The 21,183-nt window shown below is 43.3% G+C and overlaps 1 pseudogene across 1 annotated transcript in view; it reads left to right on the forward strand.

Annotated features, from left to right (window-relative positions):
• Nucleotides 1-554: 554 nt before the first annotated feature.
• The window catches only part of LOC143533551 (putative mitochondrial protein ymf1), a 119,056-nt pseudogene continuing 98,427 nt past the window's right edge, over nt 555-21,183 (forward strand). The window contains exon 1 of the transcript XR_013135377.1: nt 555-841. The product of XR_013135377.1 is annotated as a putative mitochondrial protein ymf1 (transcript). The remainder of the gene's footprint in view (nt 842-21,183) is intronic.

Consider the following 21,183-nt stretch of genomic DNA (forward strand, 5'->3'; position numbering starts at 1 on the left):
GGCCCAACGAGCGGTCCACGGAGCTGCATCCCTACTCACCTGGTCCATGCACATCGCTCTCTCCAGGAGGTTGGCCGCTTATCCTAGATCTTCCCATTTCAAATAAGATCCCGGGCTCGATCCCATTTAGTATCAAGGTGATTCTTTTTCTGTTCCTATATATATGGGTACGTGTAGCATTTCCACGATATCGTTATGATCAATTACTGGGACTTGGCCGGAAAGTGTTCTTGCCTCTATCATTAGCTCGGGTAGTCTCCGTTTCTGGTGTTTTAGTCACCTTTCAATGGCTCCCTTAATGATGTGCGAGGAATTGCCCTATTGAGTAATGGGAAGTGGGCTACTCCCTGAAAATACCCCTACCTAGGTTCATTTGTCGTTGGGGCTAAAAAGATTCCTTGCTCGTTCCTTGGTCTTTTATTCCATTATTTTGGATCGCCGTATTATTTCACTCACTGAGTTCTGTAGCGCTTTAGAGAAATCGAGATTACACCCTTTTTTATATCCCTGTCACAGAGTTTGGCCAGTCACGCTTTGGTCTATCATGAGATCATTAGTTTATGCATGTGGTGGAGCGGGCAGTCTTATGCCCAGGTAATCAAAGAAATGAGTAAAACAGCCAAAAGGCAGAAAAGGCTTTTTATAAGTCCATTATGACGGTTCAGGAGGCTAGAACCGTTGACTTTGAGGATGAAGCATAGCGCTTGCTTAAGGAGGAGTTCGCATATCTTTTGCCTAGGAATTGCTGGCTGGTCTACCGCTCGGAGACGGGTATATCATCAGTCTGACTACTAATAAGGCCAGCGGAAAGCAAAGCCCTTTCTCACCTGCAGCAAAGGAGGTGGTGACCAAGTGAAGACCTTCATGGCCTTACTACCATGGTATCTCAGGAACATATTTAGCTTTCCTCGCTAGGAGGATTTAGGTAATGCAACGGCCTCAGTCAGGCCTGTTCTTTACATCCTTTTCTTTTCCGAGTTTGAGAGTTTAACTTCCTTTCCCAGTAATGAAATCATAGGAGTAGTAGTACTGTTTGTTTTGATCTTGAAAGAAAGGCTGGCAATTTAGGTAGTCAATTCAATGTCGGCTTCTTCAAAACCCTTTTTCTGCTAGTGAGCTTTTATTTGAAACCATCTCGAAGTAGTTCAAAGGAAGTAGCAGCTCTAGCTTTAGGGAATCAGCGGATTTTTCATATCCTCCTTCGGTCTCTTTCTCTAAGCTTGTGGGTGAAAGAATCATGCACTCATACCCCCAGAGTTTATACTTATTATCTGCTATAAAGAACCAAAGAAAGGATTGGCTCACTCCAAAAGTACTATTACCCCTACCAGCCATATGGACCCAAAGAAGAAGCGCTCTAGCGCGGATGACACCTACCAATTGCCCAAAGCGTTCAAACCAACCCAATAGGTATTCCTAGGTTAATGAAGGTCAACGAGGTCAAAATCAAAATCAAAATAAAGAGAGAAGAGATCAAGATGACTACAAAATTCATACCAGAATCCTTGATTGTACTAGCTAAAAATCAAGACCACAACGAGAGACATTCGATCACAGAATTAGCTCTATCCCACCTCCAATGAGATGTTTTAAGCAAATGATTTTAAGCATATGGGTTAGTGGCGGTTGAATGAAACTAGAAAAAGTGGCATTTAGTGAAGGGAAAGGACTTGGCTTCATCTCCCGCACCGGTAGCAACTGAGATAAGAGTGAAACTAAAGCGGAAAGGAGATGAGGATCCGGATTCTAGATTTCATTTTTCTTTTTTGTTTAAGTGAACACCCGGTAGCCAATTGATCAGGACTAGGAGCTGCAACAAGACAAATTAGTTCGCCTTCGAGTTCTTAAGAAGAAAAAGAAGATCCCGGAGTTCTCTTTCTAGGTTGAGGAGATTGCTTTTACTTTCTTGTTAACCCTACTCGAAAGAGAGTGAGTGGTGGATTCAAAGAAAAGCTATTCTTCTTAGCAGTTTCACAAGTGAATGGAATGATTCTTCCCCCGAGGGTGACTTCACTACCTGGATCCTCATCTCTTGAACTCGTTCTGGCAGCTAGTTTAATGGCACCGGCATCTCATCTAGTCTAGATCGATTCCCTAAGAGCTTCTTCTCTAGCAGGCGATTTGGCCCATTTTCTCTTTCCTGGTAATAAGGAAATTTCCCTATCACGACCGCCTTCCTTTATTCGGAATTCATTCGTCTCAAAATAAAGAGCTAACGAACCACACCAATTCAATTCCAATTATCTCTGACAGAGCAGGATAGCTGCCATCAACCCTTTAGAGCGAGGGCCCTCCGAGACCAATGCAGAAGGAATAAGAGCCTTTATGCCTTGAGCCTTGAGCGAAATCATTGACCTTGCGCCTGGTTTGATTAGGACATTGCCGCATTTCATCTCAAAGAGGATCTAACTCTTTCTTTCCAGCTTAGCCGAACTACTTCGGATCAATTCACTCTTTCTTTATCGCAACCAAATAGCCAAAGAGCTGATGAAAGAGCACCGTCTTCTCTTATTCCTGAAAACATCTTCAGAGCAGTTATTACAAAAAGACTAGCATCTCTAACAGGAAAAGCAAGCAAAGACCTCCCCTTTGGTTTGGTGGCCTCCTTCCTTGAGAAGAGTGAAAGCATAATCAGAATCAGACTCTTGGACGTGGGATCTTGCCTAAATCTATTTCCATTGAGTGGGGTAAGTCTCAAAAAGCATTTCACCGGCACGCAGCCCTTCTCCCCTTACTCCAAGAGCCGAAACAGCCTCTATTCCTTCAACAACAGTTAGGCCTTTTTCTAATCCTACAGCCCTTCTCCCAAGAGTTTCATAAAAGGCTACCGACTTGGCCTTCTTTGACTACGCTATTCTTCTCATTTCGAAAGAAGAAGAAGTAGCCCGCCAACGACAACAGATTCAATAGCTGGGGATCTTGCTATGAATGAAACTCCTAACCTTAAATCATAGAACCGGTGATTCTGTCCAAGAATCCGAAGTTGGAGCGGGAAAAAAAAATACCCAGTGGGTAGGGAAGCTGCCCATCCGTTATAGTTGCTTCAGAAAAAGAAATTGGAAGGTTGGGCGATCTCCTATCCTGTCCGGTCGTTGTGGCAAGCGAATCTACATCGATTTCAGGAAGTGTGCCTGAAGGCTGACCCCTGGAAATAGACTCGGATTTCTAGTTCATCGGAAGGGTATTGAAATCCATCAAAATCGAGCTAAAGCTATACAGGAAGCTCGAGCCCCAACAACAAACAACAAATAAGGAGCTGAAGTCGATTCGCCAACAGAGAAGGGGGTCGGACATGAATACGATTCGCGGACATGAAACATAATAACGCAGATGCCATGAAATGGGCAAGGAACTTCCTTAGGGACTTGTAGTCTTTACTTCCTTTGGAGGCTCTGCGGGGATAATAAGGGCTTTAGTTGTTGAAGAAAATGTCCCGATGAACCTTTATTCGCACTTTATGTCGCTAACCCGTGGCGGACAGAGGTTGCAGGTGACGGTAAAGGTACCTCCACATTTCGAACCTCGGGAGAGAAGGACGTTGATCGAGCTTTTCCATGCCTAGTCCCAGTTTCGGTTAAAGACCCAGAACGGGCTACAGATCTATACTAATGAAGTTTTTATTTGAGAAAGTCAAGCCAGGAAGTCCTTCTCTCATTCTGGTGCTTGTAAGATAAGACCGTAGATGAATTAGGAAAGAGGTCCTATGCCCGGTTAAGAAAGGCTGTAGTGATAGCGGCGGGGCTTACTTTCTCTTTGGTTCAGCTACTAAATAGATAAGTCATTTCTGCTTGACTATAGCCATCGGGGCGGGGATGAGGCAGAAACACTTGCCACACGTGATAATGCCACATTAGATAGAACAGTTTCTTATCAATAGAAGCCTTCGATGAAGAAGGTAAGTAAATGCTACTTAAGAAGCACAAGCACCCCTTTTTATTCACTAAGGATGAGATGTGCAGGAGCAGGTCGATGATGACACTGGGGAAGCCCAGTCAACCGATAAAGGAAAAAAATGACATTCGCCTGTTTAACTGCTAAGAATCATTTTATCTTTCGACTGGGAACTGCTTACCTTTGGTGCTTTATATTTTTTTATATAAGGTTGTAAACCCGTAGAGGCAAGGGCGAATCGAGTTAGCATCCCGTCATTCATGCCATGCCTTGTCAGCTAGGCTAGTTAGTTAATTCCTTCCAATAAAATAATTCTGCGATGATGCGCGTAATCGATCTCTTATTAGGTTATATTAAAATTTCTAGAGGAATGGGTTAAGGAAGACTAAGAGAAGAGAACCTGAAGTGAAAGGTCAGATAGTGAAAGATGAACAAGAAGCCACAACTCGAAGGCTAATTCATGCTTTGCCAATGAGTGATGTTATTTTACTTCATATCCCAAGTTAGGAATAAGATCACAGCTCTTACTTAAATAGCTTTGCTTCCTTCCATTAGTCAATCGGACTTTTTCACAAGATCTCTAATGCCAATAAAGCAGGAAGGGGAGGAGAATGCCAAATCGAAAGCAACCCGTAAAGCCGGTTCCCGTGGACTGAGTCTAGTGCTTCATACGTTACAAGACAAGGAAGGAAAGGAAGATAAGTACGGGAAATTAGAACCTGATATGGTTGACTACCCAGGGCGTGGCCGCTTCTCCCTTTGCCTACCTCTCTTTGTCCAACTCGTGTGTCAACGTATAAGAAGATTCCGTGAGAAGAGAGATGTGGTAGCCGACCCGACAATATAACATAAGAAAAAAAGTTCCAGCGGTCGGTTTGTAAAGCAAGATGGCAGGGCCGGTAGCGTTCTCTACTTAACTAAGAAGAAGTGGAGTATACGAAGCTAAAGGGGAAGGTGGGAGGGGGTAAGGTAAAGTTGAGATAGGATCGTAAGAAAGGTATAGGCTCTCCCTTTTTGGTTAGGGATAGCTCGCGCGTAAGGAAGACTACCCTTTGGAGCTAAATATTCCTTAATTCTTATAGAAGTCTTCTCAATTGACCAAGGGGGCTCCACTTTTCCTTACTGAATTCATTCTATGCGAAAGAGTCTCGCGGCAAGAGCGCTGTTGTAACCAGTTCTGATCTCAAGCACCTAACCTTTGTTGTGAGGACTTATTCGCCATCGGCCGGTAATACCCATTTCGTGAGATGGCGGTGATCTTTAGATGGTCGTGACCCTAATGTGCTGTTTTCCCGGGAAAAAGTAGAACCTTCTTTGGAAGAAGAACAAGGCTTTGATCCTATGCTTTTTATCTATCCAGTGACAGGGCAGCTGCTTTGTCCAATCTAGTTTTTTAGTCTATCTCTACCCGATGGTAAGCAGATCCAATCTATCCGCCCCTCCCATAAGGTTCGCGGGCCACTGCCCTTCGTTCCAAGTGAAAAGACTCGGCTAGACTAGAATAGAAGACTCAAAAATCCTCGGTATCGGCTTTATTGGTTGGATAGTCTTCCATCTATCGGAATATCTTCTTACCGAGGCAGAAGCCTCTTTTAACCAAAAGAAGACTTTGCAATCTCATTTAGAATGGATTGAATAGCCTGTTTACATTAAAGAATCTGACGGCCCGGAATAACGAAGAAATCCTCTTGGTATTGGATCCGCTCTTCTCTTAGCATGAACATGAATTCTATTCTATTCGTCTTCTTTATTCAGCCCTCACCCAAACCCTTCTTAAGACCACCAAGCCCTCCCGAATGAGTTCTACTATAGAAGCTTTCAACGGAGACCCGGGGACAAATCTTTCACTCAATGAGAAGTGAAAACCTGTGACTAGATCGTCCTGAAGACGGATGCGACGGGAAGAAGTGGCATTTGGAAGTGTTGCTGACTTAACATTTAGGTTTAGGCATAACAAAGCTTGCACTGTCTTTTCGCACTTAGGCGCACTGCGTGCCATTGGTAATGATTCTACTACGGTGCCACAAGTTCACAAGCTAATCCTAAGTAATCGTTGTTGTTCATTGGATTCCGGAGGAACTACTTCGTTAGGATTGAGGAATTGCTGTGATTCTTCCTGAATAGCCTGGATTCTCCCGTCGAGAGTAACTTTGAAAGTCTTACCTAAACTCTTCCGACTGAATATGATAAATCCTATAAAACAACGAGCTGCTATCATTTCTTCATTATAGATTGAGATCTTCTTCGAACTTAATGCACAAATAGATAGAATAGCAGCAAATAGCATCTTTCTAGCCTGCATATTCGTGGAACTCAATCTCATTTAGAAAGCCTTTTCTATCTTTCAGCGACTGAATGGGAAGTGGTTTAGGAAAGGACTTTAGAATCGGATGCGCTCGCCCAGCGAGAAAGGCCCTGACCCTGCCAACCAAGTAAAAAGAAAAAAGAAAGAAGAGAACGAAAAGAGAACTTCGTATTTTGGTAACTCTCTAGGAGTCATGTTTAACCTTGAATGCTATTAATATATTCTACAGTAATTGTCCCTCGAACTCGGAAAGTAATAACGAAAATGGATAACCCAATAGCAGATTCCGCAGCAGCCACCGTTGGAACCAATGAAGCAAATTATTGACCCATCATATCATCCGAAGAAACGGAAAATACCAAAAAGTTCGAATTCACAGCTAATAACATTGATTCAATTGGAATTGACATAATAGGAATATTTCGTCTATTAAGGAGGATTCCCTGAATACCTGAAATAGAGATGATCATAGAAAATGTGAAATATTTGAAAGGATCCGTTTCAGGAACGTAGAATGTAAGAGAAATTCAAATGTTAGAACTCTAGAACCTACATTAGAAAACATAGTTGATTAAATCGAGGATATTTACCATCTCCTCCCATAACCAACTAAGAGTTCCTTTGCCTTGTAAGTCAGAAACCTGACTAGGGTACTGAAATATTATCCATTTACTGCCCGAACAAGGTCCGGCATGGACCATTCGATTGGTAATTGCCTTTCTTTTGATTCTAGTAAGTGAAATATTTGTGATGCTTTCCAAGATTTCATGAAAAGGTGGAGCGCTTTGGGCATCAGATTCTGTACTTTCAATAGCTGTTCCCGAATTTAGGGAGACCCCTACGTTCAGATCGGTGCTTCAGGAGATCATAAACAATTTTTCACTAGGGGTTGGTTGCCCCTCAAAAATGATATTTGGATTCGGTGGGTTCATAAGGACTTCAGTTGTTGACTTCTTTTACTTACTACTTTATTTATAGTAATAGTAAGCAGGACATGAGAAGTCTTGTTTTACGCCAGACTTCTTTGGCGGTGCATATGGTTGGTTGTTGACCAACGGAAAGAAAGGGATTGTGTCAACTTTGTTCCTTCATCTTTCTATTTTTCTTCTCTTTTTATTTTATATTGCGTAAGGCAAAGCGCTTTCCTTTAAGAATGTATCTGGTTCAATTTTTCTTTCGTTAGTTAAGCCACCTTTTTCTAAAAGGGATTGTAGTAATTCTGTTTTTATACTCTTTAAAATGACTCTCTCATAATGAGAAATTTTTTCTATTCTTAGCTATTTAGAAGAATAAATCAATCTTTAAAGCTTTTATTTTTCTTAGAATTTTGCAATGTGGCTTGCTGCGAGTAGGGTTCTTTTGAATTTTTTTAAATAAGAATCCAAAGTTTTTTCCTTCAGTGGAACTCCCTTTCTATAAAAGTTATCTCATACCGCTTTTCGAAAATGCGATCTCTACGAAAATCACCTATGAGCAGCTCTTCCTCCACGCTTTTTTCGATGATATGTTGTTTTTCCACCATATCATCGAAGGCCATTCTATTGCACGTTTCACTCCCCCCAAGGAAGTGCCACTTGAGGCGATCCTCAAGTTCGTCGTAACTTTGCCCATCTTCTATAACAGGGTTGATCAGCTCAAGACTTACAGGCGGGGCGCTTCGGTGCGCTACAGGATGGTCCCGCAGGTAATCCTCTTCTGCCACGTGAGGCTGGTGAGAAGGTCCGGGAAGCATCCAATGCGCCGGAGAGGGGCTTGCTTCCGTAGTGAAGAGTGCTTGAAAAGCGCAGCCAATCACGAAGGCCAGAGGGGAGGAGCAGCCCATCTTGCAAAAAAGCAAAGAGAGGGCCTTCGCCCTCGCTACTTTTGAAAGTAGAAAATAAAAAAAAGAGATTCCCCCTAGCACATGACAGAGAAGATAGAACAACATCATCAGAGCGACGAATAAAAGAACCGGAAAGAATGCGCGAAAGCAAGTCATTGTCACCTTAGATTCAACCTTTTGTAAGAAGTTAGACACCTTAGATTCAACCTTTTGAAAGAGTTTTTCCATAGTAAGTAATTTTTTTCTTTTTGTTTGTTTGTTTTTCCCCGTCCGCTAGAATGAGCACTGTGAACTATCTGCTTTAAAAAAGAGAATTGTAAAAAAAATCAGAGCAATCTATCTAGTGTAGAACAGATTTGTAGTATTGTGGACCACGATTTCTAGCGCTTTTCAAAAAAATTTGCTTGCCTTGAGTGGACTAGGTCAGACAGTACGCTCACTAGATCCAACTATTACACACACGGAACACTAACCCTTTCTCGACATCCATTATATCAACAAAACCAAACCATTTCCTGACGTGAACTAAGCTTTCTCATTTGACTGTTTTATCTGGCTCCGTAGAAAGCTTTCTTTACTCAAGCAAAGACGAAGCAAAACCTTTCTTTTCTTATGATTAGAGGGAAGGATCACTCCAAAAAGCAAGCTTTCTTTATATACGATAAATAAATTTGAAGTTCTTTCCTCGGTCTTCATTCAGTGAAAGGTAGTTCGCTGGGCCTGTATTTTGCTCCCAGAGGTGCTGGTTCGACTCCAGCTCGCGACAAGACCAAAGGTCATAGAATATCTAGGCGCCTCCGTTTTCTCCTTAGATGGATGACAGTCCCATTTTTCTTTAAGTTCGAAGATTCTACTTGATTTGTTAAGCATGTGTACAAGTATCCCCCTACTGAAGGAATGGATTGTTTGCAGCTTATCAAAAAATCCGTTCTTAGACCTACCGGTGACCGGCTTCGCGAGACCATTTCGATCTACGCATGGCTAAGCTCTATTGGGCGGTGGCTTATCGAAGGACTACTTGAAAAGATCAGTAATAAAAAGAAAGACCTGCCCTTTCAGTGAAGTTGCTTTCTTCTCTTACGATATTTCTCGATATTTCTAGTTGGATGAAAAGATCGCTCCTAAATGAAGTCTCTCTTACAGTTCAAGAGTTTCGAAAGGCTCTTAGCACGGGAAGGGGATTTTACTTCTTAGAAGGAGATAAACTACCTAGATCTTTGTATTTATGGGTCTCTTTAATTGAAGATAGGAAAAATACATCGGTAGGGGAGTGTTCCGCCTTAGAGTGAAGCAAGAAGAACATCTTACTCAACAAGAGTATCGGAAGAGATGCGCCTTCGGGACTTCCCTTTTAGCGTGGGAGTAGAGAAGGAAAAGGCGAAGCTGAGTCATATAATAAGTTAAGGGGAACTATAAGGCGATTGAATTCATTTCAGTTTAGTCGATATGAAAGCTAGCAGAGCTAATATCGCATTTGAAAGTGAGATATCACTATTGATTGATTGATAGAAGCCCTATTGTAGACTAATAGCTCTAGCTTTCGATTCCTTCACACTTCCATTTGTTAGGAAGAGCTATTATTCATAGTATACAAAGTATACTTTATTTCCCGCTTCAAGCGAAGTCGAGGACCTTTCCTCATTGGCCTTCGGCTTCAGCAAATTTATCTGGGACCGTGTTTTGGTATAAGGACCAAGCCTTCGAGAGTCATCCTTCTTGTTACTTTGTTTTGTTAGAGGGGGTTCTTTATACTCTCGGAACAAGGCTGTTGGTTGTTTCTCAGTCAGGCATGTCTGTGCTTTGACTGGGAGGTCGAAGCTAAGACGTGGAATAGGTCTCCCATCAGCCAGTTACTTTATTTTGTACTAATCCCCAGTGGACAATGCTGCGCCAGAGTGAAAAAGAAGAAAATAAAAAAAATAAAAGAGAAGTAGGTTTTGGAAGGACCAACGGGGATGGAGGAGATGCCCCGTCAGGAGGTGTATTGCGCAGACCACTCAATCTTTTGGAAACTGGGTCCGCTGGGGTGGGTTATTTGGTTAGCACACCAAGGCTTCTGGCTGATCTAGTCTCACTGGAGAGTTTTTACTTCGAGGGAGGCGAAAGGCCCAATAAAAGAGTAAGAAAAAGATGTGAACATGAAGACAGAGGTTACCCTAAAGCTCGTGGGAGTTTCCCTGGTGAAAAGGAAAGCCCAATAACGGCTTCGGTAGAGAATCCAACTCTTTTCCTTTTACCACAAAAACTTCCCTGAAGTCAGTCCGGTCATTCCATACAACGAAGCTAGCGAACTAAGGCAGCACCCAACGGAACTTTAGTCTTTTTATTCTATTAGTAGCAGGGCCGTAAAAAGCAAGGGATAAAGAAAGGCTGCGCGGATGACGATGCTATCATAAGAGAGGACCAGACAGTTCCCGGTTCCGAAAGCAATAATCTATTTTTTTACTCCACCGCAACTACCGAGAGCTCTTCCTTTATTCGCCGCAGGAAGAAATTCCAACTATGCTACCTTCTAACGATAGGACTGGAATCCGAGCTCCTAGGCAAAAGATTGAAGCTTGAAGACAGAAAGAGAAGATATTAACGGGATGCTTTATAGTCGAAGTTGCGCCTAATGCTTAATCTAACTATTAGGTACTATATTAGAGAAAGACTCAATCTGCCCAATACTATACGCTAGGAAGAACTTTATTAGGGTAGTAGCCCAGCTCTTGAAGGGGGAAGCACATAACTAATAGGGTTCAGGCTTATAAGATTCATGTTATCCCCCCGAAGCCCTTATCGCCTGCCTGGAACTCCTAAATTCACTCTTTAACTAGAGGAAGCGCCTAAAAGGGGAGAAACTGGGCTAGACTGCTGATCTTATGGAGTAGTCTGACCCTGGGAAAGAGACTGTCATCGCTGCCGAGAATAAACATGCTGTGCCGGGTGACTGGAATCCTCTGAGGTCAGCTGAACAGGCTGACAATCGGCAGAAGATGCTGAGCAAAGCTGCTTGAAGCGTGAGGCTGACCCGTAACATCAACTGCAGAAGAATGTGGTTAGAGTTGATGAATAGGAGAAGGCCGCAATACATCTCCATCATCATTCTCCCCCGGGGCTTATTAATTAGGTTAAGGAAAAGATGAAGCGCCCCCATTAAAGAGAACATTCAAGGATACATCGAGTCTCTTGGATTTCACATCATAGCGTCTATACCCGGACTGAGCATATCCAAGAAAGACACAAGTGGTTTCCTTGGGGACAATTTCTCTCTTAACTGCGCAGGAATATGAACAAAAGACGTGCATCCAAACACTCGAAAATGCCTATAGTACTGCTCCAGTAAGAAGTTTGTGAGGTGCCGCTGCAGCTTCTTCCCTCTCTCTTCCCCCAAAAAAGGATAGAGATGCCCCGTCCCTTCTTTATGCACATCCATATACATAGCCAGACACAAAGGTGTACAATCCTGTAAAAATCTGCGGCATTCACTGTAGGTTCTCTTACTTGCTCTAGTGGCTGGCAAAGGCCAACCGAGAGGGGAGAACGAATGGCTCAGGAATCGACTAGTTCCGACAGACTCGTGGAGCTTGCAGTTTGGATTATCGTAGAAAGAATAAGAGGAGCCTTCTTAGGAAATGACTTAACTTAAAAGACAGAGGACGCCCCAGCTTGACTCGAGATCAAGACTCCTTACAGCTCGCACCAATAGCGGAGCGGCCGGATATTGATTGAAAAGGCGCAGCCCTGCGGCCCCGCTAGCCGCCTACCTACTCGTGTTCGTAGCTCGATCGGAGGTCAAGACTGTGGTCCGCCGGGAAAACAGAAGACGTCCGTATCAAGTGATACGTGAATTGCTCAATAGTGCTTCGCCACTACCGTAGCTGGCGGAAATAGCTTAATTGGTAGGGCATAGCCTTGCCAAGGCAGAGGTTGAGGGTTCAAGTACTTCCTTCCGCTCCCGGCTTCGTCGTTCCGCCCTGTATGAAATAGCAGTTTTTGATCCTTCTGACCCTGTTCTTGATCCAATGTGGAGACAGGGTATGTTCGTTATACCCTTCATGACTCGTTTAGGAATAACCAATTCCTCGGGCGGTTGGAGTATCACGGGGGGGACTATAACTAATCCGGGTATTTGGAGTTACGAAGGTGTGGCTGGAGCGCATATTTTGTTTTCTGGGTTGTGCTTTTTGCCAGCTATCTGGCATTGGGTATATTGGGATCTCGAAATATTTTGTGATGAACGTACTGGAAAACCCTCTTTGGATTTGCCCAAGATCTTCGGAATACATTTATTTCTTGCAGGTGTGGCTTGCTTTGGTTTTGGTGCATTTCATGTAACAGGCTTGTATGGTCCTGGCATATGGGTGTCCGATCCTTATGGGCTAACAGGAAAAGTACAATCTGTAAATCCATCGTGGGGTGTGGAGGGTTTTGATCCTTTTGTTCCGGGAGGAATAGACTCTCATCATATTGCGGCAGGGACTTTAGGCATATTAGCAGGTCTATTCCATCTTAGCGTCCGCCCGCCCCAACGTCTATACAAAGGATTGCGTATGGGCAATATTGAAACTATCCATTCCAGTAGTATCGCTGCTGTCTTTTTTGCAGCTTTTGTTGTTGCCGGAACTATGTGGTATGGTTTAGCGACTACTCCCATCGAATTATTTGGGCCTACTCGTTATCAATGGGATCAGGGATACTTCCAACAAGAAATATATAGAAGAGTCAGTGCTGGATTAGCCGAAAATCAAAGTTTATCAGAAGCTTGGGCTAAAATTCCTGAAAAATTAGCCTTTTGTGATTACATCGGAAATAATCCGGCAAAAGGGGGATTATTTAGGGCGGGTTCAATGGATAACGGGGATGGAATAGCGGTTGGATGGTTAGGACATCCTATCTTTAGAGATAAAGAAGGCCGTGAACTTTTTGTACGTCGTATGCCTACCTTTTTTGAAACATTTCCGGTCGTTTTGGTAGACGGAGACGGGATTTTTAGGGCCGATGTTCCGTTTCGAAGGGCAGAATCTAAGTATAGTGTCGAACAAGTTGGTGTAACTGTTGAGTTCTACGGTGGTGAACTCAATGGAGTCAGTTATAGTGATCCTGTTACTGTCAAAAAATATGCTAGACGCGCTCAATTGGGGGAAATTTTTTAATTAGATCGTGCTACTTTGAAATCTGATGGTGTTTTTCGTAGCAGTCCAAGGGGTTGGTTTACTTTTGGACATGCTTCATTTGCTTTGCCCTTCTTCTTCGGACACATTTGGCATGGTGCTCGAACCTTGTTTAGAGATGTTTTCGCTGGTATTGACCCAGATTTGGATGCTCAAGTAGACAAGCAGCCTGATACAACATTTCTTTGGTCTCTTTCGAATCGATTTTCTTTTTATGATTTTATTTTTATATAGGGTACCAGATAAATCTTGATTTGAATCGTTATTTTTTTTGTTACTCTTGCTCTTTCTTTATCCGGAATATGACCCCCCCCCCAAAATAATCAGGTATGGAAGCTATTATTGTAAACCACGATCGAATCTGTGGAAGCATTGGTTTATACATTCCTCTTAGTCTCGACTCTAGGGATAATTTTTTTCGCTATCTTTTTTAGAGAATCGCTTAAAATTTCAACTAAAAAATAAAAAAATGAAATGATTTTTCATTATCGCAATTGAAGTAATGAGCCTCCCAATATTGGGAGGCTCATTACTTCAATTAGTCCCCATGTTCCTCGAATGGATCTCTTAGTTGTTGAGAAGGTTGCCCAAAAGCGGTATATAAGGCGTACCCAGTAAAACTTACAAGTAAACCAGATATAAAGATGGCGACTAGGGTTGCTGTTTCCATTATTATATAATTTCAAGACCACAATGGATCTATGATAAGATCGTTTATTTACAATGGGATGGTATAGAAAGTCAACATATTTCAATGAATAAAATAGGATTTATGGCTACACAATCTGTTGAGAACGATTCTAAATCTGGTCCAAGACGAACTACTGTAGGGGTTTTATTAAAACCCTTGAATTCTGAATATGGTAAAGTAGCTCCTGGGTGGGGAATGACCTCTTTGATGGGCGTCGCAATGGCTCTATTTGCGGTATTTCTATCTATTATTTTAGAGATTTATAATTTTTTCGTTTTATTGGATGGAATTTCAATGAATTAGATCTATATGAACCCCCAAGTCCTAGCTTTGAAATAAAAAATGAATCCTTTAGAGCTCGGATTTCTAGCTAATTTGATTTTGGTAGTTCGATCGTGGAATTTCTTTGTTTCTGTATTTCTGGAATATGAGTGTGTGACTTGTTATAATTGATCCTATTGATAGTACAGAGAATGGGTCTGTCATCTTGATAGAGATGGTTCTCCTTCGTCGGATATTTATTCTAGTATCTAGAACAAGGAATATATGAAATAGATTAAGAAATATTTAAAAACTATGATTCATACTTAATATTCAAACCTCGCGGCCAGACTCCAAAAAATTTCCAAGAATTAGAATTTAGAAATATAAATCGAAATTTTTTCTTCTTTCAAATTTCAAAAGCCTTTTTATACTTATTTTGACGCGAAGATAAATCTTTCTTCGGATTTTTGGTTATTATCTATTCGTGGAATAAGCGATGATCCGATGGTTCTTACTCAGGGAATCTTTGGGCTTAACTTAGTATTTTTATTGAATCATCGTGGTTCTAGTATGAATCTGAGGTTATACGTTTCGTCACCACTTTGTGGAAAAGCCTTAGGTATGAATATGTTAGATACCTGTGACTCGATTGCTGAAATAGTATCTCTCCCCCAAAAAGCATGTTTTTTTTTTACCGACGCACAAAGAAATTATTTTGTTGCGAATGAACAAGATATTGAGGAATTGTCCATACGTAAAATCATAATTATTGATACGGGCCTTTTCCACATAAAAGGGGAATCTTTTGTTACAATAGAAGCAGAAGTGATGTGGATTATTCAAGAATCGAAGTTTATTTCCTTTATAAAAAGAAGATCTCACTGAACTTCTATGAAATGATTTCACGGGATTCAGCCAATTGTATTGATCGTGGAATATCATTGAGAAATAGGAATCCGTGTTATCAAAGGATTTCCTGCGATTCTTTCTAGTATGGAATGAGTCAATCATCCACTTTGGTATCTTATTGAACAAAAATGGTGATATTGTTCCTCCATTGATCAAGAATCTCGATTTTTGGCAAGTCTCACGATCATCCAATAAGAAGGGTTTCAATTTTTTCAAATGAACGATTTGAAGACCTATTGATTCTAAAACTGTGGATCGTTCGGACCTTTCAATTCATAGATGTAGATCTCGGACCTATGAATGGGGATATTCCCGAAACTGACAAACAAAAAAGGAAGTGAGTTAGACAAAAAAAGAAGCAACTTGGACAAAAAGAAACGAAGTGGCTTAGACAAATCTTTTTTGTCGATAACCTCAGACCAATCAATCGAATATGGATTAACCATGTTAATCCATTAGTGGTAATGAGTGTGCGCCCCTTTAGAGATAGGGGTGAGCGGCAAGCAACCCCTTGTATAGGGTTCCAAACATATCTTCCTAATAAGAATTAAGGGGCGAGCCAAAACCTAGTCTTAACAAGTTGCTGTTTCATCAGCCCTTGCGCTACAACTAGCCTTTTCCCTTATTAGTAAGGGGCTGCTAGTTGTAGCGCGCATTGTACTAGTGAATAGGAAAAGCGAATTGAGATTACTAATGACGGATGGAGGTTGAGGATAGAACATGTTCGGTCCCTCGCCCTTATCTCCTTCGCCGGAGACTGCAAATGATGGGAATCCTATCGATAAAGAAGAGGTATAAGCATCGCCACTCGATCCAATCCGTCTCCCCTGGCCTCCCCAAAACACTCTTGATACGAAAGAGACCTCCCGCCATAGAGAAGAGATCTAAAGTCTGGGTCCCCTCGATCACCCTCCCTTGAACCTGAACTGGTCGAGAGAGATGAACCCGCACCACATTTTATAACCTTCGAACCGAAAGCCCCAACTAGAGATGGAATTCCAGAACCTAAACCACTCCGTTGAGAGCTCCGTGACTCGTTCAAGGGAAGGTCTACCAATGATTGCCATTCTCCCCCTATCTGTCTCTTGATCCCTCATTCCACTAATCCATTGTTACTTTACTGATTCATTCAAGGCAAAGACTCCCTCTTTGTTTTATTAGCGCACGTGTTCGTCAACGATGAAAGCCGCTTAAGACTCGAAGGGCTAGGCCCCCAGGAGGGCTTTCAGGTACTGGGTAGGGTGGATTATAGAGCTAGGGGCTAAGGTTTGTCCATTGGGATTGGGCATGGACGACTGGGACAGCATTGATGAAAAATGACAAAAGAAAAACTTCTCTCATCGCATCATTAACCGGTGTAGGATTAAAGATCAGGTCCTGGATTCGAGTCAAATCGATCTTCCCTCTCATCTCAGGGTGAGGCAAGGAATTCAAGGAAATGTTCGTTCTTCAATCTCTCGGCTGCTCAAGAAGTTGGACTAGCTGCTCCTCCGACCCGGAGTGGATTCTAGTGGAAGGGCAGAGCAAAGCTTTGCAGTAGGAAGGTGTTCGTTGCTGGGACGGGTTCAAACTGGACTGAAGGGAGGAGGAATTCAATAGTCCTCTCTTCCTAGGGATTCATCACTGGCTAGGGCTTTCGAATCAAAGCATTGGCATCTGCAACTAAGAGGGAGCAGTAGATCGTCGATGGAAGAGCCATGTCAGTAAACTTCTATTGGGACTTCTATGGATAATGGATTCGACTAGAGGGGCTCCTAGCAGCAAACTAGTTTAAAGGGCCCCCGCAGGAGCTGCCAGCATGATCGACCAACAAATGATAGGCCAGAGGGATGGGCTCCTTCGACTAATCAGTGATCCCTGGGCCTACCTAACACAGATGTCCCTGAAATAAGGGATTGGTTGATCGGAAAGATCGGGCAGGAGTAGGACATTCCATACAATTCCGATTCGCTAGCCTCTCAAATCCCATTTTTTCTTCGGGGTGAATTCTAAGGTTCCTTATTCCGGTTGTAAAGCGGAAGAAGAGGGAGAAGGGGCACAGCCCCACCAGCAGCCCACGTTTCTGACCCGAAAGGAATTGGAAATAAAAGAAGAATCTGTGTGTACTATCCATGGAGTGGAGTGACTATTCTGAATCTCCTCTTCTCTATCTCCCCCTTTTTTACCTTCGGCTATTACCGGCCCAACATTGGATTTGTTTGAAAACAATACAACCAAGGTGGCGTTCATTCAATCAAAGCTTTTATGCCCTAGCACTAATGACTCTCTTTGGAAAGAAAGGAATGCAGGGAACAAGTCTTTCCTTTCCACTGGTTCTTGAAAGCTCTCAATCTCCGCTTCTCCCATTTTGATTCTCCCTCTCGCATCAGTTCTGCATCAGATAATGAGCCCATGCGCAAACTTTATCTTTTATTGTATTGGCGCCCGGTAGGTAGGCTATTAGATTGAGTCGAAAGCCTACCGGTTCCGATTCGAGCGAGAGCCCAAACGGGGGAGGCGAGAACATCTTGATCAAAAGCTCCACTGTTCTGAATAGTGAGAAAGACTTTTTCAAATTTGATCAAATTGATCGATCATTTTTGAATATCTTAGGTGGGCCAACCGACCGACCGAGTTGGGCTGGGCGTCCATGTCACGGAACCTTTCTCTAGCCAAGAATCCCATTATTGATCGAATCGAGGCGGATCCAATTCATTGGCAAATGAAAAATCTACCCTCAGAAAAACCTAGAAAAGAGGAAGAGTCACTAAGACAAGAGCTAGGTAAGCAAGCAAGAAGGAGAGGCTAGAAAAGGCAGGGGCTCTCCTCTCTAGGAAGATTGTGTCCAGGATCTGGTAATCTAAAGCCTTGCTTCTTCTGGTCGGCTCGTATTAGCCTGTGCTTTATTACAGGTAGTCATTCTTCCGTTCCTTTAGTCTTTTCAACGGTACTTGAATCTTAAGTCGCGGTCATGTCTCGCCCCCCGGTATAGTGACCGGTTCCTTGTTTTACCCGAATTTCATCAGTTCCAGGCTCAAGTGCCTGTTCATCCATCTTCATTCCAAAGGCGAGCATATCCATTGAGTGACTGTAACTGCTATCGTTTACAGTCAATAGTTCTTAACCAACCCTTTTTAGAGCTTTATAAAGCTTTAAGAGAGAATAGGGAGTAAGGGGGACCTTCGCTTCATTAGAAATTGGACCCGGACCTTCTTTCTTCTCCTGCGGAGCCCTGATAAAGTAACCGGCGGCAGGTTAGTACAGTCCTCCTGCTTGCGGATTTTTCCCTGCGCTGATTCAGGAGCCTTCTTCTTTCTAAAAAGAAAAAGAAAGAAAAAAGAGAAGAAAGGTTTGGTTACGGGAACCAACGGTGACGAAGGTTACCTACTTTCGGCGGACGTGGAGGCAACGAGTTTAGTCGAACAGTGTAACGAGTCTAAGGTTACAGAAGCGTTCGCCAACTTTGATAGGCATAACATTGCAAGCAAATAGAGCAGCGAGCTTACCCTTTCTTTCTATTAGAGTCGTGAACTTGTTGTAGTCGGTCCTAAAGGGAGAACCTTTCTGCTTACTTGCTATATCCCAGCTTCCTTGCGCGGCTCGGCTCGTTCTTCGAGCCCTACTTCCCCCTTCCCCCTCTCTCCGTTTACCGTCCAAAACAGGCCGTATGGAGTATAGCTAAGTGGTAAGGCATCGGTTTTTGGTACCGGCATGCAAAGGTTCGAATCCTTTTACTCCAGATTATGAACACCCGATCGGATCTGTCAAAAACGAGCTGACGACTACAGGGGAAGCGGCTGACTGCAGTCCGTGAGCCCAGCTTGTAGCAAGCCAAAAGTTTGACTTGAGCCTACTTTGCTAAGAGAAGAGAGAGAAGGAAAAGACAGACGGCAGAAAGTAATCCTTCCAACCGCGGAGTTGAACACAACACTGACTTCGGCCAGTTTCTTTCATCAATCTCCCGGCCCTTGCTTAACTCCTTGTTCCGTAAACTGGTCGCTGGTTGATCTGATCGGACCCCGGACACGCGAGAGCCTAGCCCGAGAGGAATGCATGGTTCCCCGGCGCTTCATGGGGCGGACGTTCGCAGTCCCCCTCCCTCTAATCTAAGCCTACCTCGCTCGCCCAGGCCTGCCGACACAATAATGGAAAGACGGAGCTAACCTGCTTGCTTGTGCAGGCGATGACCGCTCGGCTAGGGGGCGACAGAGGAGCTTCGAGTGACTTTTTTCTTTGCCCTTCGACAGCCCGTCACTCGGAGCTCTGCCCTTTGCTTTGCCCCGTGCTGTCTTCCTCCAGTTACCCCCACCCAATAGGCCCGCAGTCAATTTCCCTTCTCTTTCTCATCAAACAAAAGACAATCTCCTTTTGCCTGCAAGCTAGCCTCGCCTACCTTATCTATAGGCATTTCTATCCGCCCGCGCACGAGATCAGATCGACTACTCTACTACCATCATGCCGAATTTCTCAATAGAACGGAAAATGAATAGCTTATTCATAATCTTAGAGGCCCTGCACCGCTGCATTTAATTGCTCTGTCATAAAGAAAGGGAAGGAAATGTTTTTTTGATCAATCGCCTGAACCTGCCTTTCTTTCTTTGCCAGGAGGGGTGGGCCAATCACTAATGGATCTCTCAACGAGAGCCTCATTCTGTCTAGAGGAAATTTCTTAGGTTTAGGTGGATCCGGTTGATTATGCGATTCGGTAGATGATTCGGAAGTTGGTTCAGCGATAGATGTAGTCGATGGGCTAAATCGTCGAACTCCTCATTGCCCCAATCTTCCCTGTAGGCTCCCTGCTCCGCCAGCGCGACAACTGTCCAAATCATTTGACGCTTCTTCTCACTGAGCAGCCCCTCGACTTCTACTTCAGGTTCGGGGAGCTCCGGCAGGGGAACTTGAGTCTCAGCAGAACCTTCCCTTTTTTATCTCTCCTTTCCTGCGAATTTTCTCCATTTTGCTCGGTCGGGGAGCGGAGGTACCCTCGAGCGGTGGCTTGGCAGTGCTCTTTGAGGTAGCGGGGGTACAACTCGGAAGGACACAACCCCTACCAGCCGGCCTGTACTGCTAAAGAAAAAGGTCTATGGAGATGAATGCCAGTCTTGATTTGACTAGGTTAGAGAAGATGATGGTAAGACTAATCCAATCAGCGGAAACCATATCCAAAGGCATGTCTGGAATGCGTTCGGCATTCCTCCGTAGCTCCTTTGTCACTCTACAATCCTCCTAACTTCAGTTATCCGATATTCGCCCTCCGGGGAACACACGAAACAAAGATATGAACTGGGTAAATAGAAATGGAAAAGAGATGTTTCCAATTCATCAAAATGAGAAGCTTTTTCTACATCCATATGATCTACTAAAGTAGATCGGTATTGCCCATATAATAAAAGCAGATCTTGGTCCATGGAATCCCAAGAAGGTAAGAACTCCAACCTGTCCGATGCTTCTTCGGCCAAATACGATATACAAGTGGGACCTGCACTATGCGCAAGCTGTGCGAAAAACCGCTTCTTTTTTCCGGTTCTGAAACAACTTGGGCGAAATAGGGTTCTACCGGGAAACAATGGATATTTTAGTTTTCGCCATTGGTTACTAGTTGAGCCACTGGAATGGAATGAGATAAGAATCTCTGGAGATCTTTCCTCTCCGCTTACTCGTAACAGGCTTTCCTTCTGTAGAAGACTTCTTCCAAATGGCATAATTGGGAGATTGATTCCTCGATCTTCAAAGAAAACTGACTACTCCTACTCTTTCTACTCCTTTAGGATAGGATCGTCGTTGGTCCTTGTTTCACTAATGATCTAATGATCTCACCATTTTCTAGTAGTTCTCGCGAACGCACGAGGGACTATCCTTTCTATCGCTTGCCCTTTCTTTTCACTCTCAAGACAAGGCTCTCTCTCTTTTATAAAGCGAAGCAAAGCGCATGGCGCTGAAGCTCAATTAACACAGACGAACACGATGCAGGGCATAGCATAAATGAAACCGCTGATCATTTCATAAAACATATATGCTTTCCCTTTCTCGATGCTTTTTTTGGGTGACTCACCAACCGACCCAGCAGTGATCGATGACATAATTGTACGAACAAATCAAAGTAATTGGATTTGGTAGTTCTCCATGGACTTCTCTCTTTAGCCCTTTGTATATGTTCATAAAAAGG

This window comes from Bidens hawaiensis, unplaced genomic scaffold (assembly GCF_021521415.1).
Source record: "Bidens hawaiensis isolate Kalapana, Puna unplaced genomic scaffold, B.hawaiensis_p1.1 tig00009775_1, whole genome shotgun sequence".
NCBI classification, from domain to species: domain Eukaryota; kingdom Viridiplantae; phylum Streptophyta; class Magnoliopsida; order Asterales; family Asteraceae; genus Bidens; species Bidens hawaiensis.